Below are 7,509 nucleotides of genomic sequence, written 5' to 3' on the forward strand. Positions count from 1 at the left end.
TAATATACAGGTAACATTTTTATAATTTTTCATTTTAAAATAAAATGTATGGTTGTTTTTTAAAATACAATAAAATCATGAATATCAATATCCTAACATTTAAAATGTGATCAAAAATAGTAATGGAATCAATTCCATTACTGGATCTATTACACTTATATTATTGTTATGTATGTTTATTTATTTCATAATGAGTATTAAAATATAAATGCAGTTTTGCATGTTTAAAACAAGGTTGTTCTTAATGTTAGTGGATTTGTGATCAGCGGTCTACAAGACAGTCAGCAAATGTTGATTATATGTTACCATGGAGACCTTAAACGCTTATTTTATTTTTTATTAAAGCTGAATTCCATTTGAACGATGTCTTACTTAAGCAGTGTGAGCAGATCAGTTTATATTCTAGGAGCATTATGTTTGTTTGGTATTGTATTTTTTTTCTTTTGAATGGTCTGCTTTATTTTGCTTTTCCTAGGGCCATATTGAATCCAGATTTTTTTTAATTCATGAACTATTTTTTAACTTAATTATGCATGCTTTTGATGTATTTTTTTTTTTTTATAAGTAGATCAATAATGAGTACATTTATGAATGCTTTTTCATCACATATTTATTCATAAGTAATGAATACATTAATAGTATATACATTTAATAGTATATGTTTAGTTAGGAACTTATCGTTCCCGATTCATTAAAACTCAGGTTTAAACTTCATCCTTCATTTTCTATAAAAGTGTCTCTTTCCATTCAAAATATGTGGAAGGGTTAATATCATAAAATAATTCAGCAGTATGTTGAATATTTACAGTTTATATACAAATACAATATATAGCAATATATAGAACTGTGTAGAAAAGAAAGTAATTTACGAGCAATCTGGTAATAGCTGTAATTATTAAAGAGAATGAATTAATAATTATTTAATTAATTACTTCCTGGTACCATTGTTTTTATTATATGGAACACAGTTAATACAGTGAAACTCCGTACAAGAATAGCAATCACAGTGACAAAAAATATTCCATCAAGTGAATCATTTCAATCTCTGGTGTAGGGCGATGCCAAACTCAATATAAATGTGTTCACATAATTATAATAATGAATTTATTTTTAACGTTTCTTATTTGCAATTAAAAAAATATTTTAGCTCAGCAAAGATAGAAAAACAGTAAAAATAAATAAAAAATTTTAATTTATTAACCGCTTCAGAATTATCAGTTTTAATTATTTTGAGAAAAGGTGAAACCACAGACAGATTAATTTAATTAATAACTTGAAACTTGAATTCTTGAAACAAGCAGACCCCTCTTTTTTGCTGGCCACAGGTCATAATTAGACACGAGTGTTAATAAGTTGTTTTAAGTGGAGTTAAATAAAATTTAGTTCTAATCATAAAATGTGTGTTCTGTGTTAATATATTTACTATGTTTTTCACCTGTTAAAACTTATCCGCAACTTAATTTACTGTTGTAGGAATAATACTTTAGTATCTATAATTCAGCCTACTTCATTTTAATTGTATACATGATTCATTATATCCCTTACAGAATTGAGGTAATTTGTATAACATTGTTTCAATACAGAAAGACATGTTAATTTGTTGTTATACACTAACCCAGTCTTTATCATGGTTATAGCGCTTGTAACATAAGTTGCAAGAATGACCGATTACGGTTTTCTCTGAGATGATTTCTACATTCCTGTGGTGCAGTGTTGTCTGTAGGGCTGAATATCATCTGCATTTTGGTAAGTTTAGCAGAACGATATGATACAACATATTTGACCGATGAAGAAGACAACATGAAGTCTCACTCAATTTTAAAGGTAAGCCTTAATTCAATTTATAATTTTGTTAAAACAAAGTTACATAGAACTAAATAAATAGAACTGTCACCAAAAATAAAATTTAATAACTTGTTGCTTACTATATTCCAGAATATTCAAAAACTAAATTATCTATATTTAAATTTCCTCATTGCCGAATCAATAGTATACATTTATATATAAGAAAAAAAATTGCTAGTTTTTTATTTCCCAGATAAATAGAACATAAATTATACTTTCAGGTAAAATCATATCAGAAAATGTTACACACTTAAAAAAAAATATTTACGATATGCAGAAACAGTTGAAGCAGTATTTATATCATCGCCACATGAAAGTGTCAAATCTTGTGCATCATTAAGTAGGTGAGTTGAAACCTACATTTATTAAAATGTATTATATTAAATATAAAAATATATTATATTTATTAAATTATATTACGCTAAAATATGAACAAAATTAATTTAAAACTCACTAATTTTATTTGTTAAATGAGGAAGATACTTTCAAATAAATCATGTAATTCTTTCTGTTACAACGATTGTTTATTATAAATGATTAATACTAAATGATAAATTTTTCCACTGATTAGATCTCAATGAAGGTAGTGTGCTTATCTGTAAAAACTTACCCACTTTATCAAGCAACATGAAAAGTTACATGGAGTTTAATTTGTTGGGAAAAGTTACAAAATAAAATTTCACATAGCTCGTTTTTGCCAAAAGAATTAGACTTTATTTTTTGACAGAATGAAATCAGAATTGTATAACCAACCATATTTATATAAAACTGCATAAATACATTATCACATTTTAATACTTTGTTAAGACTGCACAAAATCTACATGTGCGAAATTTATATACAACAATCCTTAATTTAAAGGATTATATAATAATAATACCTTATTATTTAACAGACAATCACTGTTAATATCACTAAGATATTAATGAAAAACATTATAATCTTAATTAAAATAAAATATCTTACACTTGCACAAAATGTAATCTCACAATCGTGAATTTTATATATGTCTACATAAATTCCTTTGATCAATGGAACACATTCCAAATTATAAAGAAGAAAAATCACAAACATAATTTTTGACATGCAACAAAGATTCATATGTATGACTTCAAAAGATATTACAAAGATTCATACGGATTATAACATGACAAAGAATATTCGTAGAGCTCACACAACAAAGATTCATAAGTATTAAACGTAACAAAAAATATTCACAGAGTTAAACATAAATCCATTCAGGTGTTCAATTCTTTAACACAAAATGAAATGTTCACATACACAATAGCTGCTTAATACAAACTCGAGAAAAATTGTATCAAAAATGTTTTTTACATAATCGTGTCATATACATAGAAAATTAAATTAAATGAGAAAAGATGAACATGTGTAATTATGAATGTGAAAAAAACAATGCAACAATCTCAAAATATTTTTCTTTTTTTTAATAATTAAAAGTTCTTATTATTACTATTTAAGATGTAAACACATGAAATAATACAGAGTTAAATCTTAAAAAATAATCAATACAGAAGCATAAATGAAAATCAGCTGAGCATATATTTATATGTATGTTGAATGGAATGCATAAATTTCAGTATTTGAAAAACTTCTTGATTATAATTAAAATTTTCATCTACAACGGTTCACCAATTTATTTAAAAAAAGTATAATGAGACACTCTCTTATAAGTTGAATTAAAGCTGCTTTAATATTTTCATATTTAATTGTGGGAATTAAAACAAAAACTGTAATCTGGTTTAAAATAATCCCAAATTGGTGATTTTGGAATCAGCTTATAATACGATTCAAGATATGTGCAAGTAAGAAATCTGCTGTGACTATGTCAGTACCTATCTCATAAGACAGTAATATAAAAAATAGTAAAAAAAAAATTTTTATAAATGCGTGGTTATTTTTAAAACTAATTTAATATACGTGCATTTTTAGTTACTTTTTTTTTGTATGGAGAACTAGAAATTGTAAAATTGTAGTGAAAACTGTTTGGTAAAGCAGTTGTGATTTACAACTGTTTATGAGAGAATCATACAACTGATTATCAGAGAATTTGTTTCCATTTCTTCATGAATCTCCTAGGTACTTTCCATTTTTCTTTATCTCAGGAAAACCAGCGATTAAATAATTTGATAATATATATGTTTTTTTTTTTTTGTTTCTTTACCATTTCCAGCTTTGTCGTGCTTAAAATTAACAGCTTTATTTGTCATCTAAAGTAGGATTAGGGAATATACATGCTATCCTTTTGTGCATCAAATCGATGAACTTCATTAGTCATGTTGTAAAATTTACATTATTTTTTTCTACATAAGTTTTTTACTTTGTACTATGTTTATTTAGTTTTATTTTAATGATTACAAAACTTGACTAGTGCATTCAATCATTAATGAAATACCATTAATCTATCAATCGAACAATAATTTAAGATATAATGCTAAAATTCTATGAACGGTACTGTTGGGAAAAATTACAAAATAAAATGACACATAGCTCGTTTTTGCCAAAAGAATTAAACTTTATTTTTTGACAGAATAAAATCAAAATTATATAACCATATTTATAAAAACTGCATAAATACATTATCACATTTTAATACTTTGTTAAGACTGCACAAAATCTCCATGTACGATATTTATATACAACACTTAATTTAAAATATAGGTAAATTTGTTTGTTGCCTTTAATATTTCTTTTACATACACAAAGTATATCATTAAATTACCTTATTACTTAACAGACTATTACTGTACAATGAAAAACATTAATATCTTGCTATTCAGTTAACGCAAAATGTAGTCTCACAATTGGTGAATTTTATATATGGCTACATAAATTCCTTTTATATTAATGGAACATTCTAAATTATGAAGAAGAAAAATCACAAACATAATATTTAAAAGATTTTTTGCCATAAAACAAAGATTCATACGTATTAAACATAACAAAAAATATTCGCAGAGTTAATTCAAAACATACACATAAATCCATTCAGATGTTCAGTTTTCTAACAAGAAAATTATAAATCTATTATCTTAGATATTTTTACAGCTATGACAGAGCTGAAAATAATGCTGTAAGGTACAGAATTATAGACAATTTTTTCCAATTATGTTCAATGGTAACAACTGTAATGTACATTTCATAAAAGAAAAGGTTCATCTTTAAATAATTACATCACTTAAGTTCTTTACTTACTGTTCTCGCAGAATAATTATTTTATGTTAACACAAAGAGAAGCATATTTATATTAACACTTGAAACAAAACGAAATGTTCACATCACTAACCGATGTTCACACAATGGCCGCTTAACAACAACTTGTAAAATTATGAATCAAATGTTTTTTTTAACAATAAAAAGTTTTTATTAATTATTTAAGATGTAAACGCATGAAATAATATAAAGTTACTAAATCTTAAAAAATAATCAAAAAATAAATCACAATAAAGAAGGCATAAATGAAAATCAGCTGAGCTTATATTTATATATTATGTTGAAGGGAATGCATATATTTCAGTGTTTGAAAAACTTCTTAATTAAAATTTTCATCTACGATTTAATACTGTTACTATAAAAGAAAATTTTATTTGAAATAAATTGGTGAGAAAACAGTTCACCAATGGGACACTCTCTTATAAGTTGAATTAAAGCTACTTTACACATTGGCGTAAACAGGTACGGTTGACACATTTATTCAATTTACAATTGAATATTGTGCAGGTGAAAAATAAGTTGCCCATTGAGTTCTTTACATGGTATAAGTGAATATTAGATCGTTATTATGTTACACATTTAAACAGCAGTCAGAAAAAAATAAACCTCTATAAAAAATTATAGAAACTCGGCTTCAGTACCATATAAGAGTTTCTTAGCTTATAATGTCTCCTTTGTCATAGCCACAACAGTATCCATAAAGATATCTAAACCAGAAGTATATATGCTCATGTGGAATTTGGTAAGAGGAGAATGACAATAGCCTTTGCTTCAAAACAATTATATAATTACAAAGCCCAAAGGATCGCTGTAGTCAGATCACTAGAAGGAAATTATTTAAGTAAAAATTGATTTTAGTAATTTATTGATAACATAAGCGTTTATTGTAAAACGATCTCAAAGAAAATCCATATACTTAGTCTTAATGTTATTTAAATGATACGCTAACTTTCTACAGGGAACATCAAATTTTCTTAAGCCGCCTGTAGAAACGTAAACTAGATCTCTATAACAAATTGAGATTTACCATCGACAGCATATCCCATTGAATAAAATGCGTCTATATATAAAAGGCGTATTTACAAAGTAAGGTCAGTTTTGAATTTGCCTCCTGTACAGGTGATTTAAATAGATGGCGCTTGTGTACTTAGTTAATTCAATCGATATTCAGCTGATAGCAGCAATAGCTAGTCATTTTGATGTTAGTTGTTTATATTAATCCGTTTATAATGATCGTTACAATTCCTGATTCTTAATGGCAAAAGATAATTCTGCGCCAAAAGTGTACAAGGAAATCTGTAACGTTTAAGGGCCAGATATTATAAGTGACGGAAAAGTAAAACAGTGGTTCCGTTTATTTCGAGAAGGATGAACGAACATTCACGATGAAGAACTGAGCTGTCTGTGATAACAGATGATTTTATTGAAGAATTTGTCGAAAATCAAGCCCCATGAAAACCAGCGCTTTTCCGCCATCAACGTTATCTTTGATGTTTAAAGATTTTTGATTTAGATCTTTTTATCTTAAATTTTTTTTGGATGTTTGAAGTTTTGATTAAAAAAATTGTATGCCGGATGGATGCCGAAGATGTTAATCGACACGTACAAGGAAAAACTATTGTAGCACAGCGCACGATTTGTAACATTAAAAAATGAAGGTGATTGATTATTTGATTCCTTTGTTACCGGAGAAGAAAGCTAAATTTGTTATTTGAATGTCCAGAAAAACAGCATTCGATGCGATGGTGACATTCACTATCTCCTAGACCAAAGAAGTTCAAAGAAGAACGTTCAGTAAAGAAGGTTGTACTGTTTTTGGGACAAAAAGGGTGGTCTAGCGTATTAACTTAGCGATTACGGAACCGTTGTGAACTCGCAAATACATATTAAAAATGTTAAAAAAATCTTAGAACTGTAAAGGACGAACGACTGCGGGATTTTATTTCAGGAGTAAGTTATAAAAGAATTACCTCACAGCTAGCTTTTACTGTATATTAAATTTCTTTTGAAAAATCAGTCTTTGTTGTTGATTTTTAAAATAGGATTTATACAGAGTGATTCCAAATTGCAGGACAAACTCTCAGGAGATAATTCTATAGCCAAAAATAAGAAAAACATTGTTCATATAAAACATAGTTCAGAAAACAATTCCTTAGAGAGTTTCGGCTCGTGAAACATTTAGCCCTGCTTTCTACTCCCTCTGTGAAATTAAACTGTAATAGAATTCTTGGCGTACAAATTGAGGGGTAAATTTGGTACTTCCTAAATCGAATAAAATTCCTAAAATCGAGGTCGATTTAGGAATAAAAATTCCTAAATCGACCTCTATCTCACTTAGGTTTTATGAAAAACCTAATTAAACATTTTTTATAAATTAAAAACTTCTAATTAAATTTTAACTTCTAAAATTTGTGTTTAATTTCAATAAACATT

This window comes from Lycorma delicatula, chromosome 4 (assembly GCF_047948215.1).
Source record: "Lycorma delicatula isolate Av1 chromosome 4, ASM4794821v1, whole genome shotgun sequence".
NCBI classification, from domain to species: domain Eukaryota; kingdom Metazoa; phylum Arthropoda; class Insecta; order Hemiptera; family Fulgoridae; genus Lycorma; species Lycorma delicatula.